At 51.4% G+C, this 18063-nt stretch overlaps 1 protein-coding gene across 12 annotated transcripts in view; it reads left to right on the top strand.

Annotated features, from left to right (window-relative positions):
• The window catches only part of SOX6 (SRY-box transcription factor 6), a 522737-nt gene that overhangs the window by 138962 nt on the left and 365712 nt on the right, over positions 1-18063 (top strand). The window contains exon 1 of one of the 12 annotated variants that reach the window (XM_072119154.1): positions 2404-2468. The exons of the other annotated variants lie outside the window; for them this stretch is intronic. The gene's annotated coding sequence lies outside the window, so the exon portion shown is untranslated. Of the gene's footprint in view, positions 1-2403; positions 2469-18063 lie in introns of those variants that run through there. 12 annotated transcript variants of the gene reach the window in all.

The raw sequence follows: 18063 nt of genomic DNA, 5'->3' as shown, positions 1-18063 counted from the left end.
GGCTCCTGGGCACTGGGGGTCCGCTGTACAGGGGGGTCCCTCATATACAGTCTCTGTAGTGATCAGTGATTGGGGGGCTCCTGGGCACTGGGGGTCCGCTGAATGGGGGGGTCCCTCATATAGAGTCTCTGTAGTGATCAGTGATTGGGGGGCTCCTGTGCACTGGGGGTCCGCTGTACAGGGGGCTCCCTCATATACAGTCTCTGTAGTGATCAGTGATTGGGGGGCTCCTGGGCACTGGGGGTCTGCTGTACAGGGGGCTCCCTCATATACAGTCTCTGTAGTGATCAGTGATTGGGGGGCTCCTGTGCACTGGGAGTCCGCTGTATGGGGGGCTCCCTCATATACAGTCTCTGTAGTGATCAGTAATTGGGGGGCTCCTGGGCACTGGGGGTCCGCTGTACAGGGGGCTCCCTCATATACAGTCTCTGTAGTGATCAGTAATTGGGGGGCTCCTGGGCACTGGGGGTCCGCTGTATGGGGGGGTCCCTCATATAGAGTCTCTGTAGTGATCAGTGATTGGGGGGCTCCTGGGCACTGGGGGTCCGCTGTACAGGGGGCTCCCTCATATACAGTCTCTGTAGTGATCAGTGATTGGGGGGCTCCTGGGCACTGGGGGTCCGCTGTACAGGGGGCTCCCTCATATACAGTCTCTGTAGTGATCAGTGATTGGGGGGCTCCTGGGCACTGGGGGTCTGCTGTACAGGGGGCTCCCTCATATACAGTCTCTGTAGTGATCAGTGATTGGGGGGCTCCTGGGCACTGGGGGTCTGCTGTATGGGGGGTCCCTCATATACAGTCTCTGTAGTGATCAGTGATTGGGGGGCTCCTGGGCACTGGGGGTCTGCTGTACAGGGGGCTCCCTCATATACAGTCTCTGTAGTGATCAGTGATTGGGGGGCTCCTGGGCACTGGGGGTCCGCTGTACAGGGGGGTCCCTCATATACAGTCTCTGTAGTGATCAGTGATTGGGGGGCTCCTGTGCACTGGGGGTCTGCTGTATGGGGGGGTCCCTCATATACAGTCTCTGTAGTGATCAGTGATTGGGGGGCTCCTGGGCACTGGGGGTCTGCTGTACAGGGGGCTCCCTCATATACAGTCTCTGTAGTGATCAGTGATTGGGGGGCTCCTGGGCACTGGGGGTCCGCTGTACAGGGGGGTCCCTCATATACAGTCTCTGTAGTGATCAGTGATTGGGGGGCTCCTGGGCACTGGGGGTCTGCTGTACAGGGGGCTCCCTCATATACAGTCTCTGTAGTGATCAGTGATTGGGGGGCTCCTGGGCACTGGGGGTCCGCTGTACAGGGGGCTCCCTCATATACAGTCTCTGTAGTGATCAGTGATTGGGGGGCTCCTGGGCACTGGGGGTCTGCTGTATGGGGGGGTCCCTCATATACAGTCTCTGTAGTGATCAGTGATTGGGGGGCTCCTGGGCACTGGGGGTCTGCTGTATGGGGGGGTCCCTCATATACAGTCTTTGTAGTGATCAGTGATTGGGGGGCTCCTGGGCACTGGGGGTCTGCTGTACAGGGGGGTCCCTCATATACAGTCTCTGTAGTGATCAGTGATTGGGGGGCTCCTGGGCACTGGGGGTCCGCTGTACAGGGGGGTCCCTCATATACAGTCTCTGTAGTGATCAGTGATTGGGGGGCTCCTGGGCACTGGGGGTCTGCTGTACAGGGGGCTCCCTCATATACAGTCTCTGTAGTGATCAGTGATTGGGGGGCTCCTGGGCACTGGGGGTCCGCTGTACAGGGGGCTCCCTCATATACAGTCTCTGTAGTGATCAGTGATTGGGGGGCTCCTGGGCACTGGGGGTCTGCTGTATGGGGGGGTCCCTCATATACAGTCTCTGTAGTGATCAGTGATTGGGGGGCTCCTGGGCACTGGGGGTCTGCTGTATGGGGGGGTCCCTCATATACAGTCTTTGTAGTGATCAGTGATTGGGGGGCTCCTGGGCACTGGGGGTCCGCTGTATGGGGGGGTCCCTCATATACAGTCTCTGTAGTGATCAGTGATTGGGGGGCTCCTGGGCACTGGGGGTCCGCTGTATGGGGGGGGGGGGGGGGGTGCTCTGTAGTGATCAGTGATTGGGGGGCTCCTGTGCACTGGGGGTCTGCTGTCCGTGGGGGGGGTCTCTCTAGTGATCAGTGATTTGGGGGTCCAGGTATTTTGGCTGTTGTCTCCCCCCTCCCCTATAATAACACATAAGTGTCTTCATTTAGTTAAATATTAAATCCCGTTATGTAATAAGCCGTCGTCTGGTAATTCGCTTGACTTTGGCTCGTTCCTTCCCGTACAAGCGCGAGGGGTTAACCAGCCGACAATTACAAATTAACTCGTCCGCAGGTTGATGATTAGCCCCGTACAGGACACAGTATTCTCATGGGCCCCAATTACTACCTGCTGTTACCTCCCATCAGAGTCCCAGCGCTGGTGTGCGGCCCGGGGCACCATGCCCACCGCAGGTAGGTACTGCCAGGCGACCCGTCTGCAGGATAGCAGGAGCCTGGTGCACTCTAGGGGTCATCAGTGTAGAGCGGGGCCCTTGTGTTAACCCCTGCCAGCCTGTGCGGGCTCAGCAGCTCCTCTGTGTGAGGTTTCATCACTTGCTTCGTGAGAATTAGAGTTTGGATCCTACATTGTGTTTTGGATCTGGAGAGATGGGGTTCCTGTGGGGTTATTGGGGACCCCTCCGCTGTTACCCTTGTGTATCAGATAATAATAGAGAGCGATCCATGGAGCCGAGGGGCTGCTGATGCATCAGCTACACACAGCTGAGGGTCTGTTACAGTGTCTTATCACCTGCCTCCCAGTGCATTACAGCTGGACCCAGTAAGTATCTCCGGCTCTGTCAGTACCACAGCGAATGTCATGGCTGCCGCTGTAATGATGGAGGAAATCTCCGGTAATTGCACTAATAAACCCTCCCTATTGTGTTCCTTCCCCTTTAATTATCTCCTAATTACTTTCTCTTACTGTTAATATCGACCTTTCCGCCTGATACTAGTGGTTAGGAGAATCCACGCTGCGCCGCCACGCTGCGCCACCGCCGCCATTGTGTTCAAACACGGGTGAGGCGGGTGCCTGGCAGGACAAGGGTTAAGGTTTGGAGGGGCTCCGGCTTTGTTTCCCGGTGATGCCAGCGCCGCATTAACATCTTAATAATTAGACGTCTCCCAATGTGCAGGAGCCAATCAGGGGCGCCACGCGGGTCACGTTATCTGATTGCCTGGCGCAATGATTGTATGATGGTGATTACCTGTTTACTGATAGAGCCGAGAACAAACAGTCTGCAGCAGAGCGCTCCCTCCGCAGCAGAATCCCAGGAACAATTACACACAATTATAGCTCTCATTATAGTCTGTGATTAACACAACGTGCCCGGACCCGGGAGATGGATGTGAACCGCAGAAACTACTGCCGTGTCTGAACACACCCCTAATACAGCTCCAGGCATTCTATAGGGGAGACCCCCACAGTCAGTATATACCCCGCGCCTGAGCATAGACCATCTCCCCTAATACACATATGGCCTGCAGCTCCAGGCAATCTATAGGGGAGATCCCCACAGTCAGTATATACCCCGCGCCTGAGCATAGACCATCTCCCCTAATACACATATGGCCTGCAGCTCCAGGCAATCTATAGGGGAGACCCCCACAGTCAGTATATACCCCGCGCCTGAGCATAGACCATCTCCCCTAATACACATATGGCCTGCAGCTCCAGGCAATCTATAGGGGAGATCCCCACAGTCAGTATATACCCCGCGCCTGAGCATAGACCATCTCCCCTAATACACATATGGCCTGCAGCTCCAGGCAATCTATAGGGGAGACCCCCACAGTCAGTATATACCCCGCGCCTGAGCATAGACCATCTCCCCTAATACACATATGGCCTGCAGCTCCAGGCAATCTATAGGGGAGACCCCCACAGTCAGTATATACCCCGCGCCTGAGCATAGACCATCTCCCCTAATACACATATGGCCTGCAGCTCCAGGCAATCTATAGGGGAGACCCCCACAGTCAGTATATACCCCGCGCCTGAGCATAGACCATCTCCCCTAATACACATATGGCCTGCAGCTCCAGGCAATCTATAGGGGAGACCCCCACAGTCAGTATATACCCCGCGCCTGAGCATAGACCATCTCCCCTAATACACATATGGCCTGCAGCTCCAGGCATTCTATAGGGGAGACCCCCACAGTCAGTATATACCCCGCGCCTGAGCATAGACCATCTCCCCTAATACACATATGGCCTGCAGCTCCAGGCAATCTATAGGGGAGACCCCCACAGTCAGTATATACCCCGCGCCTGAGCATAGACCATCTCCCCTAATACACATATGGCCTGCAGCTCCAGGCAATCTATAGGGGAGACCCCCACAGTCAGTATATACCCCGCGCCTGAGCATAGACCATCTCCCCTAATACACATATGGCCTGCAGCTCCAGGCAATCTATAGGGGAGACCCCCACAGTCAGTATATACCCCGCGCCTGAGCATAGACCATCTCCCCTAATACACATATGGCCTGCAGCTCCAGGCAATCTATAGGGGAGATCCCCACAGTCAGTATATACCCCGCGCCTGAGCATAGACCATCTCCCCTAATACACATATGGCCTGCAGCTCCAGGCAATCTATAGGGGAGATCCCCACAGTCAGTATATACCCCGCGCCTGAGCATAGACCATCTCCCCTAATACACATATGGCCTGCAGCTCCAGGCAATCTATAGGGGAGACCCCCACAGTCAGTATATACCCCGCGCCTGAGCATAGACCATCTCCCCTAATACACATATGGCCTGCAGCTCCAGGCAATCTATAGGGGAGACCCCCACAGTCAGTATATACCCCGCGCCTGAGCATAGACCATCTCCCCTAATACACATATGGCCTGCAGCTCCAGGCATTCTATAGGGGAGACCCCCACAGTCAGTATATACCCCGCGCCTGAGCATAGACCATCTCCCCTAATACACATATGGCCTGCAGCTCCAGGCATTCTATAGGGGAGACCCCCACAGTCAGTATATACCCCGCGCCTGAGCATAGACCATCTCCCCTAATACACATATGGCCTGCAGCTCCAGGCATTCTATAGGGGAGACCCCCACAGTCAGTATATACCCCGCGCCTGAGCATAGACCATCTCCCCTAATACACATATGGCCTGCAGCTCCAGGCATTCTATAGGGGAGACCCCCACAGTCAGTATATACCCCGCGCCTGAGCATAGACCATCTCCCCTAATACACATATGGCCTGCAGCTCCAGGCATTCTATAGGGGAGACCCCCACAGTCAGTATATACCCCGCGCCTGAGCATAGACCATCTCCCCTAATACACATATGGCCTGCAGCTCCAGGCATTCTATAGGGGAGACCCCCACAGTCAGTATATACCCCGCGCCTGAGCATAGACCATCTCCCCTAATACACATATGGCCTGCAGCTCCAGGCATTCTATAGGGGAGACCCCCACAGTCAGTATATACCCCGCGCCTGAGCATAGACCATCTCCCCTAATACACATATGGCCTGCAGCTCCAGGCAATCTATAGGGGAGATCCCCACAGTCAGTATATACCCCGCGCCTGAGCATAGACCATCTCCCCTAATACACATATGGCCTGCAGCTCCAGGCAATCTATAGGGGAGACCCCCACAGTCAGTATATACCCCGCGCCTGAGCATAGACCATCTCCCCTAATACACATATGGCCTGCAGCTCCAGGCAATCTATAGGGGAGACCCCCACAGTCAGTATATACCCCGCGCCTGAGCATAGACCATCTCCCCTAATACACATATGGCCTGCAGCTCCAGGCAATCTATAGGGGAGACCCCCACAGTCAGTATATACCCCGCGCCTGAGCATAGACCATCTCCCCTAATACACATATGGCCTGCAGCTCCAGGCAATCTATAGGGGAGATCCCCACAGTCAGTATATACCCCGCGCCTGAGCATAGACCATCTCCCCTAATACACATATGGCCTGCAGCTCCAGGCAATCTATAGGGGAGATCCCCACAGTCAGTATATACCCCGCGCCTGAGCATAGACCATCTCCCCTAATACACATATGGCCTGCAGCTCCAGGCAATCTATAGGGGAGACCCCCACAGTCAGTATATACCCCGCGCCTGAGCATAGACCATCTCCCCTAATACACATATGGCCTGCAGCTCCAGGCAATCTATAGGGGAGACCCCCACAGTCAGTATATACCCCGCGCCTGAGCATAGACCATCTCCCCTAATACACATATGGCCTGCAGCTCCAGGCATTCTATAGGGGAGACCCCCACAGTCAGTATATACCCCGCGCCTGAGCATAGACCATCTCCCCTAATACACATATGGCCTGCAGCTCCAGGCAATCTATAGGGGAGACCCCCACAGTCAGTATATACCCCGCGCCTGAGCATAGACCATCTCCCCTAATACACATATGGCCTGCAGCTCCAGGCAATCTATAGGGGAGACCCCCACAGTCAGTATATACCCCGCGCCTGAGCATAGACCATCTCCCCTAATACACATATGGCCTGCAGCTCCAGGCATTCTATAGGGGAGACCCCCACAGTCAGTATATACCCCGCGCCTGAGCATAGACCATCTCCCCTAATACACATATGGCCTGCAGCTCCAGGCATTCTATAGGGGAGACCCCCACAGTCAGTATATACCCCGCGCCTGAGCATAGACCATCTCCCCTAATACACATATGGCCTGCAGCTCCAGGCATTCTATAGGGGAGACCCCCACAGTCAGTATATACCCCGCGCCTGAGCATAGACCATCTCCCCTAATACACATATGGCCTGCAGCTCCAGGCATTCTATAGGGGAGACCCCCACAGTCAGTATATACCCCGCGCCTGAGCATAGACCATCTCCCCTAATACACATATGGCCTGCAGCTCCAGGCATTCTATAGGGGAGACCCCCACAGTCAGTATATACCCCGCGCCTGAGCATAGACCATCTCCCCTAATACACATATGGCCTGCAGCTCCAGGCATTCTATAGGGGAGACCCCCACAGTCAGTATATACCCCGCGCCTGAGCATAGACCATCTCCCCTAATACACATATGGCCTGCAGCTCCAGGCATTCTATAGGGGAGACCCCCACAGTCAGTATATACCCCGCGCCTGAGCATAGACCATCTCCCCTAATACACATATGGCCTGCAGCTCCAGGCAATCTATAGGGGAGATCCCCACAGTCAGTATATACCCCGCGCCTGAGCATAGACCATCTCCCCTAATACACATATGGCCTGCAGCTCCAGGCAATCTATAGGGGAGACCCCCACAGTCAGTATATACCCCGCGCCTGAGCATAGACCATCTCCCCTAATACACATATGGCCTGCAGCTCCAGGCAATCTATAGGGGAGACCCCCACAGTCAGTATATACCCCGCGCCTGAGCATAGACCATCTCCCCTAATACACATATGGCCTGCAGCTCCAGGCAATCTATAGGGGAGACCCCCACAGTCAGTATATACCCCGCGCCTGAGCATAGACCATCTCCCCTAATACACATATGGCCTGCAGCTCCAGGCAATCTATAGGGGAGACCCCCACAGTCAGTATATACCCCGCGCCTGAGCATAGACCATCTCCCCTGGAAGATCCCAGTGCACGACCGATCACCCCAAACCAACCCCTATCTCTGTACAAGGTTATATATATATATACTCCTATACATCAGCAGAGATATAGAGGATATCCCCCAGTATTTACAGTTACTTCTATAGATGGTACCCCAGTATTTGTAGTTAGAGCCCCCTGTAGAGGGGATGTATAGATGGTACCCCAGTATTTGTAGTTATAGCCCCCTGTAGAGGGGATGTATAGATGGTACCCCAGTATTTGTAGTTATAGCCCCCTGTAGAGGGGATGTATAGATGGTACCCCAGTATTTGTAGTTAGAGCCCCCTGTAGAGGGGATGTATAGATGGTACCCCAGTATTTGTAGTTAGAGCCCCCTGTAGAGGGGATGTATAGGTGGTACCCCAGTATTTGTAGTTATAGCCCCCTGTAGAGGGGATGTATAGATGGTACCCCAGTATTTGTAGTTAGAGCCCCCTGTAGTGGGGATGTATAGGTGGTACCCCAGTATTTGTAGTTAGAGCCCCCTGTAGAGGGGATGTATAGATGGTACCCCAGTATTTGTAGTTAGAGCCCCCTGTAGTGGGGATGTATAGGTGGTACCCCAGTATTTGTAGTTAGAGCCCCCTGTAGAGGGGATGTATAGATGGTACCCCAGTATTTGTAGTTAGAGCCCCCTGTAGAGGGGATGTATAGATGGTACCCCAGTATTTGTAGTTAGAGCCCCCTGTAGAGGGGATGTATAGATGGTACCCCAGTATTTGTAGTTAGAGCCTCCTGTAGTGGGGATGTATAGATGGTACCCCAGTATTTGTAGTTATAGCCCCCTGTAGAGGGGATGTATAGATGGTACCCCGGTATTTGTAGTTATAGCCCCCTGTAGAGGGGATGTATAGATGGTACCCCGGTATTTGTAGTTAGAGCCCCCTGTAGTGGGGATGTATAGATGGTACCCCAGTATTTGTAGTTATAGCCCCCTGTAGTGGGGATGTATAGATGGTACCCCGGTATTTGTAGTTATAGCCCCCTGTAGAGGGGATGTATAGATGGTACCCCAGTATTTGTAGTTAGAGCCCCCTGTAGAGGGGATGTATAGATGGTACCCCAGTATTTGTAGTTAGAGCCCCCTGTAGTGGGGATGTATAGATGGTACCCCAGTATTTGTAGTTAGAGCCTCCTGTAGAGGGGATGTATAGATGGTACCCCAGTATTTGTAGTTATAGCCCCCTGTAGAGGGGATGTATATGTGGTACCCCAGTATTTGTAGTTATAGCCCCCTGTAGAGGGGATGTATAGATGGTACCCCAGTATTTGTAGTTATAGCCCCCTGTAGAGGGGATGTATATGTGGTACCCCAGTATTTGTAGTTATAGCCCCCTGTAGTGGGGATGTATAGATGGTACCCCAGTATTTGTAGTTATAGCCCCCTGTAGAGGGGATGTATAGATGGTACCCCAGTATTTGTAGTTAGAGCCCCCTGTAGAGGGGATGTATAGATGGTACCCCAGTATTTGTAGTTATAGCCTCCTGTAGAGGGGATGTATAGATGGTACCCCAGTATTTGTAGTTATAGCCCCCTGTAGTGGGGATGTATAGATGGTACCCCAGTATTTGTAGTTATAGCCTCCTGTAGAGGGGATGTATAGATGGTACCCCAGTATTTGTAGTTATAGCCTCCTGTAGAGGGGATGTATAGATGGTACCCCAGTATTTGTAGTTAGAGCCCCCTGTAGTGGGGATGTATAGATGGTACCCCAGTATTTGTAGTTATAGCCTCCTGTAGAGGGGATGTATAGATGGTACCCCAGTATTTGTAGTTATAGCCCCCTGTAGAGGGGATGTATAGATGGTACCCCAGTATTTGTAGTTAGAGCCCCCTGTAGTGGGGATGTATAGATGGTACCCCAGTATTTGTAGTTATAGCCCCCTGTAGTGGGGATGTATAGATGGTACCCCAGTATTTGTAGTTATAGCCCCCTGTAGAGGGGATGTATATGTGGTACCCCAGTATTTGTAGTTAGAGCCCCCTGTAGAGGGGATGTATAGATGGTACCCCGGTATTTGTAGTTATAGCCCCCTGTAGAGGGGATGTATAGATGGTACCCCAGTATTTGTAGTTATAGCCCCCTGTAGAGGGGATGTATATGTGGTACCCCAGTATTTGTAGTTATAGCCCCCTGTAGAGGGGATGTATAGATGGTACCCCAGTATTTGTAGTTGGAGCCCCCTGTAGAGGGGATGTATAGATGGTACCCCGGTATTTGTAGTTATAGCCTCCTGTAGAGGGGATGTATAGATGGTACCCCAGTATTTGTAGTTATAGCCCCCTGTAGAGGGGATGTATAGATGGTACCCCAGTATTTGTAGTTAGAGCCCCCTGTAGAGGGGATGTATAGATGGTACCCCAGTATTTGTAGTTATAGCCTCCTGTAGAGGGGATGTATAGATGGTACCCCAGTATTTGTAGTTATAGCCCCCTGTAGTGGGGATGTATAGATGGTACCCCAGTATTTGTAGTTATAGCCTCCTGTAGAGGGGATGTATAGATGGTACCCCAGTATTTGTAGTTATAGCCTCCTGTAGAGGGGATGTATAGATGGTACCCCAGTATTTGTAGTTAGAGCCCCCTGTAGTGGGGATGTATAGATGGTACCCCAGTATTTGTAGTTATAGCCTCCTGTAGAGGGGATGTATAGATGGTACCCCAGTATTTGTAGTTAGAGCCCCCTGTAGAGGGGATGTATAGATGGTACCCCAGTATTTGTAGTTATAGCCTCCTGTAGAGGGGATGTATAGATGGTACCCCGGTATTTGTAGTTATAGCCCCCTGTAGAGGGGATGTATAGATGGTACCCCAGTATTTGTAGTTATAGCCCCCTGTAGTGGGGATGTATAGATGGTACCCCAGTATTTGTAGTTATAGCCCCCTGTAGAGGGGATGTATAGATGGTACCCCAGTATTTGTAGTTATAGCCCCCTGTAGAGGGGATGTATAGATGGTACCCCAGTATTTGTAGTTAGAGCCCCCTGTAGTGGGGATGTATAGATGGTACCCCAGTATTTGTAGTTATAGCCCCCTGTAGTGGGGATGTATAGATGGTACCCCAGTATTTGTAGTTATAGCCCCCTGTAGAGGGGATGTATATGTGGTACCCCAGTATTTGTAGTTAGAGCCCCCTGTAGAGGGGATGTATAGATGGTACCCCGGTATTTGTAGTTATAGCCCCCTGTAGAGGGGATGTATAGATGGTACCCCAGTATTTGTAGTTATAGCCTCCTGTAGAGGGGATGTATAGATGGTACCCCAGTATTTGTAGTTAGAGCCCCCTGTAGAGGGGATGTATAGATGGTACCCCAGTATTTGTAGTTAGAGCCCCCTGTAGAGGGGATGTATAGATGGTACCCCAGTATTTGTAGTTAGAGCCCCCTGTAGAGGGGATGTATAGATGGTACCCCAGTATTTGTAGTTAGAGCCCCCTGTAGAGGGGATGTATATGTGGTACCCCAGTATTTGTAGTTAGAGCCCCCTGTAGAGGGGATGTATAGATGGTACCCCAGTATTTGTAGTTAGAGCCCCCTGTAGTGGGGATGTATAGATGGTACCCCAGTATTTGTAGTTAGAGCCCCCTGTAGAGGGGATGTATAGATGGTACCCCAGTATTTGTAGTTATAGCCCCCTGTAGAGGGGATGTATAGATGGTACCCCAGTATTTGTAGTTATAGCCCCCTGTAGAGGGGATGTATAGATGGTACCCCAGTATTTGTAGTTAGAGCCCCCTGTAGAGGGGATGTATAGATGGTACCCCAGTATTTGTAGTTAGAGCCCCCTGTAGTGGGGATGTATAGATGGTACCCCAGTATTTGTAGTTAGAGCCCCCTGTAGTGGGGATGTATAGATGGTACCCCAGTATTTGTAGTTATAGCCCCCTGTAGTGGGGATGTATAGATGGTACCCCAGTATTTGTAGTTATAGCCCCCTGTAGAGGGGATGTATAGATGGTACCCCAGTATTTGTAGTTAGAGCCCCCTGTAGAGGGGATGTATAGATGGTACCCCAGTATTTGTAGTTAGAGCCCCCTGTAGAGGGGATGTATAGATGGTACCCCAGTATTTGTAGTTATAGCCTCCTGTAGAGGGGATGTATAGATGGTACCCCAGTATTTGTAGTTAGAGCCCCCTGTAGAGGGGATGTATAGATGGTACCCCAGTATTTGTAGTTATAGCCCCCTGTAGAGGGGATGTATATGTGGTACCCCAGTATTTGTAGTTATAGCCCCCTGTAGAGGGGATGTATAGATGGTACCCCAGTATTTGTAGTTATAGCCTCCTGTAGAGGGGATGTATAGATGGTACCCCAGTATTTGTAGTTAGAGCCCCCTGTAGAGGGGATGTATAGATGGTACCCCAGTATTTGTAGTTATAGCCCCCTGTAGAGGGGATGTATAGATGGTACCCCAGTATTTGTAGTTAGAGCCCCCTGTAGAGGGGATGTATATGTGGTACCCCAGTATTTGTAGTTATAGCCCCCTGTAGAGGGGATGTATAGATGGTACCCCAGTATTTGTAGTTATAGCCTCCTGTAGTGGGGATGTATAGATGGTACCCCAGTATTTGTAGTTATAGCCCCCTGTAGTGGGGATGTATAGATGGTACCCCAGTATTTGTAGTTATAGCCCCCTGTAGAGGGGATGTATAGATGGTACCCCAGTATTTGTAGTTATAGCCCCCTGTAGAGGGGATGTATAGATGGTACCCCGGTATTTGTAGTTATAGCCCCCTGTAGAGGGGATGTATATGTGGTACCCCAGTATTTGTAGTTATAGCCTCCTGTAGTGGGGATGTATAGATGGTACCCCAGTATTTGTAGTTATAGCCCCCTGTAGTGGGGATGTATAGATGGTACCCCAGTATTTGTAGTTATAGCCCCCTGTAGAGGGGATGTATAGATGGTACCCCAGTATTTGTAGTTAGAGCCCCCTGTAGAGGGGATGTATAGATGGTACCCCAGTATTTGTAGTTAGAGCCCCCTGTAGAGGGGATGTATAGATGGTACCCCATTATTTGTAGTTATAGCCCCCTGTAGTGGGGATGTATAGATGGTACCCCAGTATTTGTAGTTATAGCCCCCTGTAGAGGGGATGTATAGATGGTACCCCAGTATTTGTAGTTAGAGCCCCCTGTAGTGGGGATGTATAGATGGTACCCCAGTATTTGTAGTTATAGCCCCCTGTAGAGGGGATGTATAGATGGTACCCCAGTATTTGTAGTTAGAGCCCCCTGTAGAGGGGATGTATAGATGGTACCCCGGTATTTGTAGTTATAGCCCCCTGTAGAGGGGATGTATAGATGGTACCCCGGTATTTGTAGTTATAGCCCCCTGTAGAGGGGATGTATAGATGGTACCCCAGTATTTGTAGTTAGAGCCCCCTGTAGAGGGGATGTATAGATGGTACCCCAGTATTTGTAGTTAGAGCCCCCTGTAGAGGGGATGTATAGATGGTACCCCAGTATTTGTAGTTAGAGCCTCCTGTAGTGGGGATGTATAGATGGTACCCCAGTATTTGTAGTTATAGCCCCCTGTAGTGGGGATGTATAGATGGTACCCCAGTATTTGTAGTTATAGCCCCCTGTAGAGGGGATGTATAGATGGTACCCCAGTATTTGTAGTTAGAGCCCCCTGTAGTGGGGATGTATAGATGGTACCCCAGTATTTGTAGTTAGAGCCCCCTGTAGAGGGGATGTATAGATGGTACCCCAGTATTTGTAGTTAGAGCCCCCTGTAGAGGGGATGTATAGATGGTACCCCAGTATTTGTAGTTAGAGCCCCCTGTAGAGGGGATGTATAGATGGTACCCCAGTATTTGTAGTTAGAGCCCCCTGTAGTGGGGATGTATAGATGGTACCCCAGTATTTGTAGTTAGAGCCCCCTGTAGAGGGGATGTATAGATGGTACCCCAGTATTTGTAGTTATAGCCCCCTGTAGAGGGGATGTATAGATGGTACCCCAGTATTTGTAGTTAGAGCCCCCTGTAGAGGGGATGTATAGATGGTACCCCAGTATTTGTAGTTAGAGCCCCCTGTAGAGGGGATGTATAGATGGTACCCCAGTATTTGTAGTTATAGCCTCCTGTAGAGGGGATGTATAGATGGTACCCCGGTATTTGTAGTTATAGCCTCCTGTAGAGGGGATGTATAGATGGTACCCCAGTATTTGTAGTTAGAGCCCCCTGTAGAGGGGATGTATAGATGGTACCCCAGTATTTGTAGTTAGAGCCCCCTGTAGAGGGGATGTATAGATGGTACCCCAGTATTTGTAGTTGGAGCCCCCTGTAGAGGGGATGTATAGATGGTACCCCGGTATTTGTAGTTATAGCCTCCTGTAGAGGGGATGTATAGATGGTACCCCAGTATTTGTAGTTAGAGCCCCCTGTAGAGGGGATGTATAGATGGTACCCCGGTATTTGTAGTTATAGCCCCCTGTAGAGGGGATGTATAGATGGTACCCCAGTATTTGTAGTTATAGCCTCCTGTAGAGGGGATGTATATGTGGTACCCCAGTATTTGTAGTTAGAGCCCCCTGTAGAGGGGATGTATAGATGGTACCCCGGTATTTGTAGTTATAGCCCCCTGTAGAGGGGATGTATAGATGGTACCCCAGTATTTGTAGTTATAGCCTCCTGTAGAGGGGATGTATATGTGGTACCCCAGTATTTGTAGTTAGAGCCCCCTGTAGAGGGGATGTATAGATGGTACCCCAGTATTTGTAGTTAGAGCCCCCTGTAGAGGGGATGTATAGATGGTACCCCGGTATTTGTAGTTATAGCCCCCTGTAGAGGGGATGTATAGATGGTACCCCAGTATTTGTAGTTATAGCCTCCTGTAGAGGGGATGTATAGATGGTACCCCAGTATTTGTAGTTGGAGCCCCCTGTAGTGGGGATGTATAGATGGTACCCCAGTATTTGTAGTTATAGCCTCCTGTAGAGGGGATGTATAGATGGTACCCCAGTATTTGTAGTTGGAGCCCCCTGTAGTGGGGATGTATAGATGGTACCCCAGTATTTGTAGTTATAGCCTCCTGTAGTGGGGATGTATAGATGGTACCCCAGTATTTGTAGTTAGAGCCCCCTGTAGAGGGGATGTATAGATGGTACCCCAGTATTTGTAGTTAGAGCCCCCTGTAGAGGGGATGTATAGATGGTACCCCAGTATTTGTAGTTAGAGCCCCCTGTAGAGGGGATGTATAGATGGTACCCCAGTATTTGTAGTTAGAGCCCCCTGTAGAGGGGATGCTGTTCCTATCTCTTCTCTGTAATGGAGATGCTGATATTTGCTGCTTCCCCCGTGGTCCCTCGCCGGCGATGAGCGTGACATGTATTCCTCTTCCATGAATGGATGCTTGAAGTAATTATGGGGTGCGCGGAGTGGAATTAGGCAGTGTCTTCACCAAACAGCACATGTATTAATTTTCCTAACACCACTAAACTGTACACTGTCATTATGTTAGGGGAGTCCTCCGCTCATTTACCGTGTATTTCCAGCCTCACAATAACATCTTATACCTGAATTCCTCCATTTATCTGAGCGGAGCGCACAATATATCAATGCTATTCATGTCTGCGCCTCGCTGAAATAATAACCCTCCTCTCCGAGACGGGAGGGGCTCCGCTCACCTGTCATAAGAATAAACCTTGTAGTATCCTAATGTCAGGAGGAGGCACGATACAGTCCTAGTACCATCCTAATGTCAGGAGGGGGCACGATACAGTCCTAGCACATCCTAATGTCAGGAGGGGGAACGATACAGCCCTAGTACCATCCTAATGTCAGGAGGGGGCACGATACAGCCCTAGTACCATCCTAATGTCAGGAGGTGGCACGATACAGCCCTAGTACCATCCTAATGTCAGGAGGGGGCACGATACAGCCCTAGTACCATCCTAATGTCAGGAGGGGGCACGATACAGCCCTAGTACCATCCTAATGTCAGGAGGAGGCACGATACAGCCCTAGTACCATCCTAATGTCAGGAGGAGGCACGATACAGCCCTAGTACCATCCTAATGTCAGGAGGAGGCACGATACAGCCCTAGTACCATCCTAATGTCAGGAGGGGGCACGATACAGCCCTAGTACCATCCTAATGTCAGGAGGAGGCACGATACAGCCCTAGTACCATCCTAATGTCAGGAGGGGGCACGATACAGTCCTAGTACCATCCTAATGTCAGGAGGGGGCACGATACAGCCCTAGTACCATCCTAATGTCAGGAGGGGGCACGATACAGCCCTAGTACCATCCTAATGTCAGGAGGTGGCACGATACAGCCCTAGTACCATCCTAATGTCAGGAGGGGGCACGATACAGCCCTAGTACCATCCTAATGTCAGGAGGGGGCACGATACAGCCCTAGTACCATCCTAATGTCAGGAGGGGGCACGATACAGCCCTAGTACCATCCTAATGTCAGGAGGAGGCACGATACAGCCCTAGTACCATCCTAATGTCAGGAGGGGGCACGATACAGCCCTAGTACCATCCTAATGTCAGGAGGGGGCACGATACAGCCCTAGTACCATCCTAATGTCAGGAGGGGGCACGATACAGCCCTAGTACCATCCTAATGTCAGGAGGGGGCACGATACAGCCCTAGTACCATCCTAATGTCAGGAGGTGGCACGATACAGCCCTAGTACCATCCTAATGTCAGGAGGAGGCACGATACAGCCCTAGTACCATCCTAATGTCAGGAGGGGGCACTATACAGCCCTAGTACCATCCTAATGTCAGGAGGTGGCACGATACAGCCCTAGTACCATCCTAATGTCAGGAGGGGGCACGATACAGCCCTAGTACCATCCTAATGTCAGGAGGTGGCACGATACAGCCCTAGTACCATCCTAATGTCAGGAGGAGGCACGATACAGCCCTAGTACCATCCTAATGTCAGGAGGGGGCACGATACAGCCCTAGTACCATCCTAATGTCAGGAGGGGGCACGATACAGCCCTAGTACCATCCTAATGTCAGGAGGAGGCACGATACAGCCCTAGTACCATCCTAATGTCAGGAGGAGGCACGATACAGCCCTAGTACCATCCTAATGTCAGGAGGTGGCACGATACAGTCCTAGTACCATCCTAATGTCAGGAGGAGGCACGATACAGCCCTAGTACCATCCTAATGTCAGGAGGTGGCACGATACAGCCCTAGTACCATCCTAATGTCAGGAGGGGGCACGATACAGCCCTAGTACCATCCTAATGTCAGGAGGAGGCACGATACAGCCCTAGTACCATCCTAATGTCAGGAGGAGGCACGATACAGCCCTAGTACCATCCTAATGTCAGGAGGGGGCACGATACAGCCCTAGTACCATCCTAATGTCAGGAGGAGGCACGATACAGTCCTAGTACCATCCTAATGTCAGGAGGGGGCACGATACAGCCCTAGTACCATCCTAATGTCAGGAGGGGGCACGATACAGCCCTAGTACCATCCTAATGTCAGGAGGGGGCACGATACAGTCCTAGTACCATCCTAATGTCAGGAGGAGGCACGATACAGCCCTAGTACCATCCTAATGTCAGGAGGGGGCACGATACAGCCCTAGTACCATCCTAATGTCAGGAGGGGGCACGATACAGCCCTAGTACCATCCTAATGTCAGGAGGAGGCACGATACAGCCCTAGTACCATCCTAATGTCAGGAGGGGGCACGATACAGCCCTAGTACCATCCTAATGTCAGGAGGGGGCACGATACAGCCCTAGTACCATCCTAATGTCAGGAGGGGGCACGATACAGCCCTAGTACCATCCTAATGTCAGGAGGGGGCACGATACAGCCCTAGTACCATCCTAATGTCAGGAGGAGGCACGATACAGCCCTAGTACCATCCTAATGTCAGGAGGAGGCACGATACAGCCCTAGTACCATCCTAATGTCAGGAGGGGGCACGATACAGCCCTAGTACCATCCTAATGTCAGGAGGAGGCACGATACAGTCCTAGTACCATCCTAATGTCAGGAGGGGGCACGATACAGCCCTAGTACCATCCTAATGTCAGGAGGGGGCACGATACAGCCCTAGTACCATCCTAATGTCAGGAGGGGGCACGATACAGTCCTAGTACCATCCTAATGTCAGGAGGGGGCACGATACAGCCCTAGTACCATCCTAATGTCAGGAGGGGGCAGGATACAGTCCTAGTACCATCCTAATGTCAGGAGGAGGCACGATACAGCCCTAGTACCATCCTAATGTCAGGAGGTGGCACGATACAGCCCTAGTACCATCCTAATGTCAGGAGGTGGCACGATACAGCCCTAGTACCATCCTAATGTCAGGAGGGGGCACGATACAGCCCTAGTACCATCCTAATGTCAGGAGGAGGCACGATACAGCCCTAGTACC

This window comes from Engystomops pustulosus, chromosome 7, assembly GCF_040894005.1.
Source record: "Engystomops pustulosus chromosome 7, aEngPut4.maternal, whole genome shotgun sequence".
Taxonomy (NCBI): Eukaryota; Metazoa; Chordata; class Amphibia; order Anura; family Leptodactylidae; genus Engystomops; species Engystomops pustulosus.
Note: the sequence above shows the minus strand (reverse complement) of the source record. Positions and strands in the feature narration are given on the sequence as shown.